Genomic DNA, 17,795 nt, shown 5'->3' on the forward strand with positions numbered 1-17,795 from the left:
CCTCTTTCTGCACTTCTTTTGCTTGTTTCTGCACCTCTCTTGCATCTTTATGCACCTCTGTTGCCTCTTTCTACACCTCATTTGCTTCTTTCTGCACCCCTCTTGCCTCTTTCTGGACCCCTCTTTTCTCTTTCTGTACCTCTCTTTCCTCTTTATGCACCCCTGTTTCCCCTTTCTGCACCTTTCCTGCCTGTTTCTGTACCCCTCTTGCCTCTTTCTGCACCTCTGTTGGTTCTTTCTGCACTTCTCTTGCTTGTTCTGCACCCTTTTGTCTCTTGCTCGTTCTGTACCTCAGTTGTCTCTTTCTGCATCTCACTTGCTCTTGCTTCTTTTTGCACCCCTCATGCCTCTTTCTGCACTTATCTTGCTTCTTTCTACACCTCTCTTGCCCCTTTCTGCTCCTCTCTTGTCTCTTTGTGCATTTCTTTTACCTGTTTCTGCACTTCCCTTGCCTCTTTCTATACCTCTCTTGCCCCTTTCTGTACCTCTCTTGCCTCTTTCTGTACTTCACTTGCTTCTTTCTGCACCTCTCTTGCTTCTTTCTGCACCCTTCTTCCCTTTTTCATCCCTCTTGCCTCTTTCTGCTGTTCTCTTTCCATTTTCTGCACCTCTTTTCCCTCTTTCTGCACCTCACTTGCCTCTTCCTGCACTTCTCTTGCTTCTTTCCACACCTCTCTTGCTTCTTTTAGCAATTCTCTTGCCTCTTTCTGCCCTTCTTTTGCTTGTTTCTGCACCTCTCTTGCATCTTTATGCACCTCTGTTGCCTCTTTCTACACCTCATGTGCTTCTTTCTGCACCCCTCTTGCCTCTTTCTGGACCCCTCTTTTCTCTTTCTGCACCTCTCTTCCCTCTTTATGCACCCCTGTTCCCTCTTTCTGCACCCCTTCTGTCTCTTTCTGTACCTCTCTTGCCTCTTTCTGCACATCTCCTACCTTTTTCTGCACCCCTCTTTGCACCTCTGTTGCTTCTTTCTGCACTGCTCTTGCTTTTTTCTGCACCTTACTCGCCTCTTTCTGCACTTCTCTTGCTTCTTTATACACCTCTGTTACTTTCAGAAATTTTCTTGCCTCTTTCTGCACTTCTCTTCCTTCTTTCTGTGTCCCTCCTGCCTCTTTCTGTACCTCTCTTGCCTCTTTGTGCACCTCTCCTACCTCTTTCTGCACTCTTCTTGCCTCTTTTTGCACCTCTGTTGGTTCATTCTGCACTGCTCTTGCTCCTTTCTTCACCCCTCTTCTCTCTTTCTGCACTGCTCGTGCCTCTTTTTAAACCCCTGTTCCTTCTTTCTATACATTTGCTGTCTGTTTCTGCATCTCTGTTGTCTCTTTCAGTACCTCTGTTGCTTCTTTATGCACTTATTTTGCTCTTTCTGCACCCTTCGGGCCTCTTTTAGTACCTCTGTTGCTTCTTTCTGCACTTCTCTGCCCTCTTTCTGCACCCCTCCTGCCTCTTTCTGTACCTCTCTTGCCTCTTTGTGCACCTCTCCTACCTTTTTCTGCACCCTCTTGCCTCTTTTTGTACCTCTGTTGGTTCTTTCTGCACTGCTTTTGCTTCTTTCACCCCTCTTGCCTCTTTTTGTACCTCTGTTGGTTCTTTCTGCACTGCTTTTGCTTCTTGCTGTACTTCACTTGCCTCTTTCTGCACTTCTCTTGCTTCTTTCTACACCTCTGTTGCTTCTTTCAGTAATTCTATTGCCACTTTCTGCACTTCTCTTCCTTCTTTCTGCACCCGTCCAGCCTCATTCTGTATGTTTGCTGCCTCTTTGTATACCTCTCTTGCCTCTTTCTGTACTTCACTTGCTTCTTTCTGCACCTCTCTTGCCTGCTTTGGCACCTCCCTTTCTTATTTCTGCTCCTCTAACTTAGAGGTAGTTTAATTCCTCTGCCCTATTATGTACTAGGGCCTTACAGGGGAGGTCATGCAAATCACAGGGGTACCCCAACCCATTGTGTCCCCTAGTGTGTGTAGATGTTGTCACTGGATTCTAAGTGTTTTTCAGCATAGCACTGGCTCTGGGGCTGGTTAGTTAGAGTCAGTTACCACCAGTACCAGCCAGAAAAAGGTTGGGGGCACAGGATGACTTTGCAAAACAGCCTCTTTCTGCACCTCTGTTGGTTCTTTCTGCATAACTCTTGCTTCTTTCTGCACGTTTCTTTGTCTTTCTGGACTTCTGTTGCCTCTTTCTCCATTTCTCTTGCTTCTTTCTACCCTTTTCTTTCTCTTTCTTCACATGTCCAACAGCTGTAGGCATAATTAGAAATTTGCATTTAAAAAACCTTTGAAATTCACTGAAAAAAACATAGTTTTCATGGACGTTATAGTTAGGAATTTGCATTTATAAAACCTTTAATATTCCCTGAAAAAAACGCAGGTTTCAGGGACGTTGTAGTTAGAAATTAGCATTTAAAAAACCTTTGAGATTCACTGAAAAAAAACACAGGTTTCAGGGACGTTATAGATAGTTGGACATTTCACTCATACAAAACCAGTGAAATGTGGTTGTTATAGTTAGTTGAGCTAACTGTAACTCGTGCCCCTGCAATTCAATGCTGTGGGTATCACATGTTACATCATTCATGACATGGTCAGAGCCATACTCACTCACTGATTCCTAGGTCTACACACACATCCACTCATTCACCCATACAGTCACTCATACATGCAGTCACTCATCAATACAGCACAATCATATGCACTCACACACCTATACAGACACTCACACACCGCCACTCATTCATAGAGTTACTCACACACCTACTCAGTCATGCAAAGAATCAATCATACTCCCATTTACTCACCTATACAGTTATACACACACCACCTCACTTATTCATACAGATACTAACACATACTTACTCTCTTATACAATCACTGATACAAGCACACACTCATCCATACAGCCACTTTCACAATCACTCACTCTCACATATAGTCATTTATATACTCCAACACTCACATATATTGCCTTCACATATGTAATTACTCACACATGTACCACTGAGACATCCATCCATTCACCAAAACACCCATACACTCACTCACCCACCCATATAGCCTTTCACAGATGCACTCTTGAACCCATACACCCAGTGAATCAGCAACTCACACATCTATTCACAGAGTCACACCCCCCACCCACCCACACAGACACTCAGGCACCTATACAGATACTCAGAAAACCAATCAATAACCCATATAGACACTCATTCAGCTTCTCACCAACCCATGCAGCTGCTTACACACCAACTAACAGACTGATACAGACATTCACACAGTTTAGTCACTAATCCATTAATTCAGTAAGATACGATTAATCACTCACTTATACAGTCAGTCACACACCTACTAAATCATCCATTCAGACACTTATACACCCACTCATTCTTCCATAGGTTTTTCCCTATATATATATTAAACATATTTAAACTTTACAGAAACACACAGTCACTGCACAATGTTTTGTACCACATTTATTCTTAATGTATATGTTTCCCCTGTTACTACAGATTTGTCTTAACTCTCTGACACTTATTGCTCAATTAATACATGTTGAGAACATTCAAAGTATCAGTAAACAGCCCTAAATTATAGACAGGCCCTCATTACAAGTGGGTTCGACAATTCTGACCCCTCTACATACCCCTGTTTATGCATGGGTCAGAATTACGAAGGGTGAGCATTTTAGCATAACTGTTAATTAGCTTTTGTGATGAAGCCAACAGCCCCAGCTAATTTTCAGCTGCTTAAACCTACTGGGAAAAAGGCCTTGTAATTACTGGAACATGCAGATTTTGGTGTGGTTAACTACAAAATCTTCATTTTGTACTCCATTGTCAGGGTCAAACTTGTAAAGGATGTTATTTATCATACCTTCCAAATTCTGCCCCCTGACTGTTTTTGGCCGTGGAATAAACAGTGCTATTTTATGCACCTATAACTGTAAAATAATTACAAAGAAAGTTATACATAAAATCTTCAACCTTTTATTAGCTTGATTATCTCACTAATTTTTTTTAATGTATTCTGTCTTGTGCCTTGTTGTCAGTGTTCGGCGTGATACTTTTTGACCTATTGCACTGATTTATGTATGAACACAAACTATTCTATAGTGACGTCAAATCTGTACCCTTTATTTGTGAGTCCCTACAGATTATGCTGGTAATTAATATAATACTTGTCCTCACTGCTCCTCCTGATGGAACATGTCTACCAGAATAATAATGTCTGGAATCACTGACAGAGTATTGACTACAAGAACGTTAAAAGTATCGGAGGCGAAATATCGAGATCCATAATTTCGGCATCTTATGTACATTATAGTAAGTACAAAAATATCTGAAAAAAAATATTGATGTAAAAAATATCATTGTTAAAAATATCGTTTGTTATTTAAGTTTAAAACAGAATGTAAAATAAAGTAAATAATAAAAATAATTAAAATAAACATGGTTAAAAAAAATGTTTAAAAGTTATAATGTAAAAATAAATTAAACATATACATATAATATATAATATATATACTTACTTACTAATAATTTTTAATATTTATTTTATTAACTTATCCATTTCTTAAAATATCATATATATTATGAAATCATCTCTACACAATAAACAATAATATAAATACAAATTAAATAAATATACATAACAAATTGAAAAAAACCCCAAAATTACTCTTTTTAATATTAATTATATACGACATTAACAAAAATAATTTAAAAACTATTCAATGGCGAAGGTAAACAATTACTATTCCAACTAAAAACAGTGCAACACTAGGAAAATGTTGGATAGCGTATAGATAAAAAATTCTATTCCCACCCCAGTGAGTGCAACATTAGGGAAAGTGTTGGATAGTGTAGGGGTTAAAATGACATTGCCACTCCACAGAGTGCAACAGTAGGGAAAGTGTTGGATAGCGCAGGGGTAAAATTTACTATTCCCACTTCAGAGAGTGCAACAGTAGGGAAAGTGTTGGATAGCGTAGGGGTAAAAATTACTATTCCCACTCCAAAGAGTGCAACAGTAGGCAAAGCGTTGGATAGCGTAGGGCTAAAAATTACTGTTCCCACTCCAGAGAGTGCAACAGTAGGGAAAGCGTTGGATAGCGTAGGGATAAAAATTACTATTCCCACTCCAAAGAGTGCAACAGTAGGGAAAGCGTTGGATAGCGTAGGGGTAAAAATTACTATTCCCACTCCAGTGAGTGCAACTGTAGGGTAAGCGTTGGATGGCGTAGGGGTAAAAATTACTATTCCCACTCCAGAGAGTGCAACAGTAGGGAAAGCGTTGGATAGCGGGAGGGTAAAAATTACTATTCCCACTCCAAAGAGTGCAACAGTAGGGAAAGTGTTGGATAGCGTAGGGGTAAAAATCACTATTCCCACTCCAAAGAGTGCAACAGTAGGGAAAGCGTTGGATAGCGTAGGGGAAAAATTACTATTCCCAATCCAGTGAGTGCAACAGTAGTGAAAGTGTTGGATAGCGTAGGGTTTAAAATTACTATTCCCACTCCAGATAGTGCACCAGTAGGAAAAGTGTTGGATAGCAGGTGGGTAAAAATTACTATTCCCACTCCAGAGAGTGCAACAGTAGGGAAAGTGTTGGATAGCGCAGGGGTAACATTTACTATTCCCACTTCAGAGAGTGCAACAGTAGGGAAAGTGTTGGATAGCGTAGGGGTAAAAATTACTATTCCCACTCCAAAGAGTGCAACAGTAGGGAAAGCGTTGGATAGCGTAGGGGTAAAAATTACTGTTCCCACTCCAGAGAGTGCAACAGTAGGGAAAGCGTTGGATAGCATAGGGGTAAAAATTACTATTCCCACTCCAAAGAGTGCAACAGTAGGGCGTAGGGGTAAAAATTACTGTTCCCACTCCAGTGAGTGCAACTGTAGGGTAAGCGTTGGATAGCGTAGGGGTAAAAATTACTATTCCCACTCCAGAGAGTGCAACAGTAGGGAAAGCGTTGGCTAGCGGGAGGGTAAAAATTACTATTCCCACTCCAAAGAGTGCAACAGTAGGGAAAGCGTTGGATAGCGTAGGGATAAAAATTACTATTCCCACTCCAAAGAGTGCAACAGTAGGGAAAGCGTTGGATAGCGTAGGGGAAAAAATTACTATTCCCACTCCAGTGAGTGCAACAGTAGTGAAAGTGTTGGATAGCGTAGGGGTTAAAATTACTATTCCCACTCCAGAGAGTGCAACAGTAGGAAAAGTGTTGGATAGCGGGTGGGTAAAAATTACTATTCCCACTCCAGAGAGTGCAACAGTAGGGAAAGTGTTGGATAGCATAGGGGTTAAAATTACTATTCCCACTCCAGGGAGTGCAACAGTAGGGAAAGTGTTGGATAGCATAGGTGCAAAAATGACTATTTCCACTCCACTGAGTGCAACAGTAGGGAAAGTGTTGGACAGCATAGGGGTTAAATTAACATACTTATTAATTAAATACTTTTTGTAGAATAAATCACACATTAAAATAAATTAACTAATAAATTAATAATAAATACCAATAAAATTAAATGAAAAATTACTTAAATAAAATTCAAATACTTCCCACCCTATTCCCCCATAAACACACAACCCACTACACATAAAAAATAACACAATTAATATAATTTGCTATTAATCGGTAAATAAAAAATAATTAACTATTAAAAATAAATGAATTAACAATTAAAACAAATACAAATAATAAGAAATTAATTACAATTAATATAATTATAAATTATTCAATTAATACAAATTAGCTACCAATTAATAATTAATTAACAGTAATTTATTTATCAATAACAATAAACTATAAAATATTAATTAATTTATAATTATTAAATTACTTGCCACCCTATTCCCCTATAAACCCACAACCTGCAACACATACAAATGAAGATAATTATTTTAATTATCAATTAATCAATTAATAAAAATTAATTAGCAATTATTAATTAATTAACAATAAATTAACTAACAATAAATACATTAAATAATACAATATTTATAATTAATATAATGATAAATTAATTAATTAATTATAATTAAATTACTTCCCACCCTATTTCCCTATAAACCCACAACCTGCTCTGAAACTAAAATGCAAAATATATTAATTAATTAGAATTACATTACTTCCTACTCTATTCCCCTATAAACCCACAACCCGCTCTGATACTAAAACGCAAAATACATTACAAAAAATGTTAAACATACATATAAAATACATACTAAAATACATAACACTAATATAAATATCGATATTATTAACAACAACATTTTTGCTTACGATATTACATACTTCGATATTACTAACTTCGATATAAAAAAAACCGATATTACTTACCTTAAGCTCGATATTCTGGTCAACAATATCTCAATATCGATATTCTGTCCCTACGATATTGTTGACTCGATATAATTGTAGGTCGATATTTTAACTTCGATATTTAGACTGTGCACCAATGCCTGTTTTGGCATTCTCTCTTCATCCGGTGTTGGAAGTACTCTACATGCTTCTTTGTGACTAACTGCAACCCTTAACACATGAATACCTACTATCACTACTCACGTCTGTATTTGTGTTCTCTCTTCATGTTCTGTTACCCATCCAGTGAATTACTCAAACAATACTTGTTACAGATTTCTTTGTTGCCTCTTCATCCCCCCCCCCCGGCTGTAAGATACTGATAATTTACTGAGAGTTGGCCTCCACTCTTTTGGAATCGTTTAATCCTCTGATGTCTCAACAAATGCTGTAAAGATGTAAAAAAGAACACTTCTCAGAAAATATGTTTCTCTTTTTCAGCCCCAACATTATTCTCTTGTAAAATATAGCCTACCAGAATATGTAATTATCCTTTATATGTAAAATCCAACATGACCACATGCTTACCACTATCCCTTGCTCACACTATTGATGCTGATTTGGCTATGGCCTTATTTGACACTGCCAAGATCATGATTCAGATATCCAGTGACAAACAGTTATTGTCCCTGCTATGTATACTGCTAGTGAAGCTCTCTCCACTGTTCCTAACCTACCCTCCTTTTTCACATCCATGCTCACCTCACCTCACCTTACCTACCAAGATTTCCTATTGTTTCTGCCACCTCTTCTCCCATCTTTCAATATCTCTCAGCTATTATACTACTCTTTTTAGAATCACATATATACAACTCGCCACATCTGTCCCTCTTCCCCAATTTAGACTACTTTCTGTACTTGCACGATTGCCACAGGTCCAATCCTCTAACATCTGCGTCATCTACTGCCTCTGTCAGCTCCATGGACTGAGTTACATTTGTCGTCTTCAAAGACCACACATCCATGTCCGCATCTTGTATTCACTCTCTACTAGAATTGCTTCCAATGTAACTTTTTTTATCTGCTTCCACCATCAAAATATCAGAACACACAAATCTGTTTTACAAATGTTTTAAAATCAAATCTCTATAATCTGATAGATCTAGTTGATTGATTTCTGCTCCCTGTCTGAGAAGCAAGAGACACTCCTCAGGGACAGGAAGCAGCGATCCACTTGACTCAAACAGTCTATCGCTGACAGCAATCGAATTAGGCTTGAGAAAAGACTACAGCATAGAGACAGCCTTGCTGCTGGTAATGAATGATGCTCTCACCATCCTTTTCTTGGGTGACTGTCACCTACTGACCCTTCTTGACTTGTCTGCTGGCTTTGTTCCTGTTGATCACCGATATTATTTGATACTTACAATTGCTGCATGGATATTGGAGAGAAGGTCCTTATCTGGTTCTCATTCTATCTGGCCAACCAAGCAAAGAAGATACAGACCGAAGACTTCCTGTCTGTGGAGCCTCCTCGTGCAAGGTTTACCCACAACACCCCATCCTCAACCTCACACTCTTCAATGTTTACATTGAACCTCTTGCTGTCATACGCCATTAATCGTCAGTGTCATGTAAACAATATGTTAATGATTACCAGCTATATCTGAAACTCTCCTGACCAGCTCACATTGCACAGCTCTCTCTGACCCTGGAAAAAAGGATTGTATGACATAATTTCGAAAGACAAAAATTCGACCTACAAAAATATCGCAACAAAAATATCGTGGTCAAGAATATCGACATCCTATCTACAACATGGTAAGTACAAAAATATCGATAATTTAATATCGATGTCAAAAATATCGTAATTCAAAAATATCGTTTTTTTTTAGTTTAAAAATATATGTAAAATAAACCAAATAATACTTATAAATCAAAGAAACATAATTAAATATATTGTATAATATGTAAAATGTATAATAAATATATATAATTAAATGAAACTTTAATGAAACATATATATATAATATATAATATATAATATATACACTTACTTAATAATTACTTTTAATAATAATTTCTGTAACATATAAATTATTAAATATTTATTTAAATTACCAATACATCCATACACATAAAACAATAACATTAATAAATATTAAATAATTACATATAGCAAATAATATTCAATAATTTTAATTTGAATAATTTGTATTATTAATTATATATTACAATAGCTAAAATATTACAAAACATATTTAATATCAGACACAATAAAACTACTAGTCCAACTTCAACAAAAACAACAGTAAGGAAAATGTTGGATAGCGTAGGGGTAAAAATAACTATTCCAACTCCCGAGAGTGCAACAGTAGGGAAAACATTGGATAGCGTAGGGGTAAAAATTACTATTCCAACTCCAAAGAGTGCAACAGTAGGGAAAGCGTTGGATAGCGTAGGGATAAAAATTACTATTCCAACTCCAGAGAGTGCAATAGTAGGGAAAGTGTTGGATAGCGTAATGGTAAAAATTACTATTCCCACTCCAGAGAGTGCAATAGTAGGGAAAGTGTTGGATAGCGTAAGGGTAAAAATTACTATTCCCACTCCAGACAGAGCAACAGTAGGGAAAACGTTGGATAGCGTAGGGGTACAAATACCTATTCCAACTCCAAAGAGTGCAACAGTAGGGAAAACGTTGGATAGCGTAGGGGTAAAAATTACTATTCCAACTCCAGAGAGTGCAATAGTAGGGAAAGTGTTGGATAGCGTAAGGGTAAAATCTACTATTCCCACTCCAGAGAGTGCAATAGTAGGGAAAGTGTTGGATAGCGTAAGGGTAAAATTTACTATTCCCACTCCAGAGAGTGCAACAGTATAGAAAACGTTGGATAGCGTAGTGGTAAAAATAACTATTCCAACTCCAAAGAGTGCAACAGTAGGGAAAACGTTGGATAGCGTAGGGGTAAAAATTACTATTCCAACTCCAGAGAGTGCAATAGTAGGGAAAGTGTTGGATAGCGTAAGGGTAAAATTTACTATTCCCACTCCAGAGAATGCAATAGTAGGGAAAGTGTTGGATAGCGTAAGGGTAAAAATTACTATTCCAACTCCAGAGAGTGCAATAGTAGGGAAAGTGTTGGATAGCGTAAGGGTAAAATTCACTATTCCCACTCCAGACAGTGCAACAGTAGAGAAAAGGTTGGATAGCGTAGGGGTAAAAATTACTATTCCAACTCCAAAGAGTGCAACAGTAGGGAAAGCGCTGGATAGCGTAGGGGTAAAAATTACTATTCCAACTCCAGAGAGTGCAACAGTAGGGAAAGCGCTGGATAGCGTAGGGGTAAAAATTACTATTCCCACTCCAGATAGTAAAACAGTTGGGAAAGCACTAGATAGCATAGTGATTCTATGAACATTATAACCAATTCAATAATTTGTTATAAAAAAATTGCATGTTAACAATGTTTTAAAAAAATAATTATTATTAAATACCAATTATGTAAAATAAATATTTAAATAAATAAATTTAAATTACATCCCACACTATTCCCCCTTTAACACACAACACACTACACATACAAAATACACAATAGATTTAAATATCAATTTATCTCTTATTTACAATTAATAATACATTCTTTATAATTAATATAGTTATTAATTCACTAATTAATACATATTAACTACGAAATTACAAATATTCACCTATTAATTATTAATTAACAATACATTAATTAGCAATAACAACAAATAAAATACAATGATCAATTATTTATATTTACTATATTTAACTAACTAATAACAATTAATTAATAATAAATAAAATATATCATTATTTATTTTATTTTAATTACATCCAACCCTATTCCCCTATAAACCCACAACCCACTACACATAAAAATTCACATAATTAATTTTAATTATCAATTAATCACTTAATAAAATTAAATCACCAATTAATTACTAATTAACAATTAATTAATTAACTATAACAATAAATAAATATTATTAATAAACTAATTATAATTTATATCATTAACCAAATAATAAATTATTTTTACAATTAATAATTAATTAAAAATTATTTAATCTATTAATCAAATTAATTACCAATTATTAATTGATTACCAATTAAGTAATCATAAATACCAATTAAACAATACATATTAATTCATTAATTATAATTACATTACTTCCCACCCTATTCCCCTATAAACCCACAACCCACTACACATAAAAATTCACATAATTAATTTAATTATCAATTAATCACTTAATAAACTTAAATCACCAATTAATTACTAATTAACAATTAATTAATTAACAATAACAATAAATAAATATTAATAATAAAGTAATTATAATGTATATAATTAACCAATTAATAAAATAATTTTACAATTAATAATTAATTAACAATTAATTAATCAATTAATTGCCAATTATTAATTAATTACCAATTAATTAATCATAAATACCAATTAAACAATACATATTAATTCATTAATTATAATTAAATTACTTCCCACCCTATTCCCCTATAAACCCACAACCCGCTCTGATACTAAAACGCTAAATTAAATGTAAAATAATTATAAATCTCTAAACATTTATTTTTAAATGTATTAAAATACATTACAATAATCTTTAACATACAAATAAAATACATATTAAATGACATTACACTAAATAAATATCGATATTATTGACATCGAAATTTTTACTTACGATATTACTTACATCGATATTAAGTACTTCGATATTATTAACTTCGATATTACTTACCTTGGGATCGATATTCTGTCCATCGATATTCTTGACTTCGATATTCTGTACCTACGATATTAAAAACACGATATTATTGTAGGTCGAAATTTAAAACTCGATATTTTGGCTAAACACCGGAAAAAAGAGTCTTGGATAGCACAACACTATCTTTAATTCAACTCACACGTAAACGGAATTGCTGTACATCTCTCCTAATCTCCCTGTCCACTCTTGGCTAAATGTTTGAAGACACATTGGTGTTGCTGGCACTTCTGTGACTCTCTCAAATTTCCCAGAGTTCATTGCAACAGGCATATAGCTAGAGAAGTGGAAATGAGAGATAGACGTGAAGGAAAGAGCAGAATGAAAGGGAAAAGAGAATGGAGAGACGTCAAGGAGAGGGATAAGTGAGAGAAGGAGAGAGACGGGGTAGAGAGGGAAAAGAGTGAGTCTGGTTCGAACATTGTTCCCATGGCTGCTTTAAATTCCCAGTTCTCTCCCTGTCTTCCTCCTCTCCTGGGTTCCAGTGCAGCTGTTTCACTTTCTGTCAGGTGTCATTCTATGAAAACATGCTTTTTATCTGAATCTATATGATGTACTATCCGCTTTCCTTGTAAATAGGAGACATATTCGAGTATATCCCTCCTTTCTGCTGTAGTTAAAATTGTATTATTTGCCATCCTCTTTTAAGTGCCCTGGCACACCTCCGGGCCAGCTTCTTACAAAATCACAAACCAATGAACAAAAAGTATGCTGAGCCATAAATACTCAGAAAAAATGGCAATTCTGTCTTTTGCATTCAAAGGTTTTGCTTTTAATATGCCAAATGCAATAACAATGATACTGAACTAAATCTACTTCATGTCCCTTTACATCCCTTTCTACCAAATCATTAATCAATGTATTTATTCTGCCATCTTTTTAATTTAACTTTATCCACCTCACCTTGTGGCCACTTCAGAGTGATTGGTTACGTTTGGGTGTAAACAGAGTTTAATGTTAATGGACTGGGTTATCAGACAATCAATGCTATTATTTCTGATTGTGTTTAGGCAGAAATCAGTAATGGATGGATAGGCTTGAATTAATCTGAACCACTGGTAATTTACTCAGAGCATTTTCTGTTCTATCCAACTATCCTATCGCATTCAAATGTACATATTATCTTAATTTGCTTGATGTAATGACAATGATATCGATTTAAATCTATTTCCTGTCCATTTAACAGTGTATAACCCCCTGTAAAATACTGACGCAATGAATTTATTTGTCGTCTTTTTATTTAACTCTACCGTGTCATCCTGTGGCCACTTCAGAGTGTCTTGTTACGTGTGGCTGTAAACAGAGTAAGTTAATGTGAATGGACTGGGTTGTCAGACTATCAATGCTATTATTTCTTTAAAGCAGAAAACAGTAATGCTTGAATCAATCTGAACCACTGGTTCAGAACTCAAACAGTTCACTTTCTATCATTATTTTAGCTACACCGCACCAAGCTGATCTACGTATCTGTGAGACTGTCAAGAAGCAAATCGTTCCTAACCCTAGAAACTCCCAAATTCAAATCCTCGTTAGGCTTGAAACAATTCTTCTTAGGTGCGGCTCCCAAATTCCAGAACTCCCTGCTACTTGACCTAAGATGCAGCCATGACATTCTGTAAATTAGGAAAAGCCTCAAGACGTTCCTGTTCAAGTCATTCCTCAGCAGCAGTAGCTCTTTGCTTTAGGTGACTCTCACAGAAGACAAGGTGCTGTGAAAAACCTTCTATTAAAGACAAGCATTTGCAATGCAATAGGTCTTGCATTTGCAGGAGTTAGAGCTCTTGGCGTTGAAAATGACAATATTTTTTTCCTTTTGTTTTCTTCCATGCAATGGAGTGATGATGTTTGCATAGCGCTATTCCTATGACCTTGCGGCACTGGAGAACCAGAAAATGGGAAATAGGTTATGATGGAGGGGAGACAAGAGTAATATGTTGGCTGAAAAAAAAATGATTTAGCTATGCAGCACATTAGCCTGGGTGCTGAAACATCTACTGTTCTTTAATATGGAGGGAAAGTAAGAGCCAAACAAGCCTTCCCCATTATCATTGCCAAACACCTTGGCGTGTAATGTATTTTGAAGATGACTTAGTGGTATATGAGCATCCAAAAAAACAAATTGTGTGTTCGCCAATATGACACAAGCAGCAATTATTTATTTATTGGCAAGTATGCACCCATCGGGTATTCAGAATGGGCACACCGAGGGCACCATAAGGAGACACATACTAACCCTTCATATGCAGGTGTCCCCACCGTGCTCCCGTAGACAATAGCACCTCCTGAGTACCCTTAGAAGAGAGCACCCCATGGGCACCCCCAGTGCACCCTTAAATGTGGCCTTGGGAGTGTACTCATTGTAAACGCCAGTTGTGGCCCTTCGCCAGGAGTGCTACCTGCTTTGGAGAATGGCCAGGCTGCTGCTGGGGTAAAGGGTCGCAGTAAAGTCCTTTAGAAGCGCCTGCAGACAGCTTCTCCTCAGTGGTTTCCATGTGCCCCCCTCGGCCCCCAATATCTTAGCATCGCCAGCCCTCTCTCCTGCTCCCTTGCTCTTGCAGCGCCTGAACAGTTCCACCCGGAAAAGTTTCTTGCACCACTTTACAGGAAGCCGTGCATCTTTGCGGCTGCTCTGTGTTTATTTTATCTTTTAAGCACAGAAACACACCGAACAAAAAGAAACAGACAGGCAGAAACAAACACAAACAGAAAAAGAATAGGTCTATAGAAGCACACACTGAAAGTAAAAACACTCATGCTGAAAGTTACCTAATGGTATGTGATAAGGTAAGAATGCCGAGGATGAAGAAATACATGGAGGCAAGTGCGGAACACCCATTCTGCTCAAAGGGCTTCAGCCCCCCCGTCATGTGTGTGAGTCTGGCTGAGACAGCTTCCCAGGGGCACACACACACACACAGTTTTTGCGCTGCTGATGGAGGAAAGCGGTGGAAGAGGCTGCAGGCGCTGTGTGGAAATAAAGGAAGGCATGCAGCCCTGCCTCTCCGAGGCTCAAAGATTTAAGATTTAAATTGAAAGTGCTTGCTGGCAGCCCGAGGAAGACATTTTAGGCTGCCTGCTCTGTTTGTGCCCTGCCTGCCTGGTAGGGGTTTCGCGGAAGTGGGGAGAGGTGGAAGAGGCTACAGATGCCGTGCGGAAAGAAAATAAGGTACATATGCTGTGTGACGAGCCGCAACGGGTGAGCAGCGGAAACTGCGCTGTAGCTGTTGAAGCAATGAATAAAAAACAAAACCCAAGCATTGGTGGAAAGTGATCATCCCACAGGATCAGGTGAACAAACAGCACAGGAAACAAAGCGGCCGGGCACATTAAACGTATGCATCCAGTGAACCATGCGCTAAAGCAAAAAAACAACAACAAAGTAGTCCATACATTAAAAGATACAGCCCTGCAGTGGAACTTAATTGTAGTTAGGCGGTGCTGCTTCTGGAATAAACAGAAGTATGTATCAAATCAACAGCCAATAAAAAGGCAGCTAAGTAGAGCAATGCCACAGTTAAACTAATGGCAAGAGGCAGGACAATTTTCCCGGCAATGGGTGGAGTTTCACCCAACATACAGATTACTTGATGTCTCGGAAAAACAGCACATGCACTGCCTAGGCGAGACCTAAAAAATAAATAATTAGTAGAGTGTAAAACAGCAGAATGGAATGCATCCAGTGTTGCAGAGTAAATCAAGCACGGCCATTATTCACCTGCATGCTTTATGTCTCACTCCATCATTATAAAAATCAATTAAAAAAACATTTATGCAAATTTCCAAAAAGCATATTAACATTCTTTGCCAACATTACTATAAATAAAAAATATGATTGTTAACTGTGCAGCATCCCCTTTCAATTCAGTTCAGTTTCCCTTTCTCTTCCTTAAAGCTTTTCATACAAACTCAAAAACCCTGAAGTAATTCATATATTCTCCCATTGTGCCCTACTATCTTCTCACTTGTCCTTAGTTACAATCTCTTGGCCAGTGTGCTCAATAATGTAATCTTAAAAGCAGCATATTTTGGTTATTTTAACATATCATGTACTCAATTTCTCCCAAACCACAATTGCAGATATTATTTATATTATCATTCTTCTTCCGTTTCTAGATGCCGTTCTCTTGAATGAGCCAATTTATTCCCAATCTAGTTACATAGTTTTTTGAGCTCGGGGAAAGTATTTATAAAAAATGGTACAAATTCTGTTTAGGATTACTATGACCTGCACAAATTCCTATTGCTTCATAAAACAGGGTCCTCTATTAGTGCTCTAGGTAACATTACGGATTCTCCAAGACCAACTTTTTACATTTCCTGTGCACAACAACTTTTTTTCAATCTGGAGTTGTATTTATAATATTAACATTTTGGTTCCGATTCCAACCCTGTAAAACCCGGGTACGAATGGTCGTACGGAGCATATTCTCCATACAACTCGTACCCGGGAAATCCACCGTACAAACCAGCAAGTACGATTCGTACAGAAATACCATTTCCGTACGATTCGTACAAAACACCGTACGGCTAAAAAATGCCTACTATTCTGATCCTGGACAGCGCGTACGTGACGTCCGTACGGTGTCAGGCAGCGTTTTACGGACCAGCAAGTACGATTCGTCCCTACATCATTCCGCACAGCAATTTTTGTACGGCAGCTAAAAAAACCCGGAAACCTGAGTCCGATGCGAAAAAGGAGCCCCGGTACGCGACGGACAGACATGAACCCCATCCTACGTGTCATCCCGGCCCTCCTAGCCTATGACCTGGTGCACCGAACCCGACGCACACGCCGCAGAAGGTTAGAACAACACCCATGGGTCAAGGGGGGGTGAGGGGCTGAGGAACTTCGATTTCTGATTGCGATCAAATCGACCCGCCATTTTGTGCTCCACCGCCATTTTGTGTTGCCATCACTCAGGCAGCACGGCGAACAAAGTCTATTCTGCTTTTTCTGCAGCCTGGTGTCGAAATACGCTTTCTGCCTCTATTTGCAAAGCTGGTGTTAGGACTGGCCGAGTACACTTATCCCTGTCTGGCTTTCCTAATCCCCGTCTCAACTATCTGTTGATTCACACTATTCTTTCCTGACTTTATCTTATCATCTGGCCTTCACTGTCTTCTGCTAGCATTCTCTCATTTCACAACTGTCCTCCAACACACACAAACGTATCACGCCACCTGCAAGTTAGTTACGAATCTGTTAATGAATTAGCTTGAGGAAGGGGTGACAAACCTAGTTGGAGGAGAGGTTTCTTCGAGTCATCTGACACTTTTGTTTTCCAATATTTCTCCTATTGGTTTTATCCTGTTTTCCAACTTTCCTTATTGGCTCTTTCTTGTGTGTTCTGGGAGTGCATTTGGTTAATGTATATACACCCTATATAGTATATAAACCTGTGCGCCACAGAGTGAAGTGGCAGTCTCCTGAGAACCTACTTTGTGTACTTCTGGGATAACTGTACTAGCTGCAGCTAAATAAATCTGATCTTCTAACGCCGACAGAGTGTCCCGTGTCTCTGTGTAGCTGGGCAGGAGAACTCCGGAGACTAGGGCGTACCCTGTGCCGCCAGGCCCAAAAGGTTCTGGTTCTTCAGGGCATGAAACATACCCCCTACCCAAATTAAAACATACAATATGAAGGACATACATTACCTCCAAGGTCTGGTCACTCCGGGGGGCGT

The sequence above is a fragment of the Triturus cristatus genome, chromosome 6, assembly GCF_964204655.1.
Source record: "Triturus cristatus chromosome 6, aTriCri1.1, whole genome shotgun sequence".
NCBI lineage: Eukaryota > Metazoa > Chordata > Amphibia > Caudata > Salamandridae > Triturus > Triturus cristatus.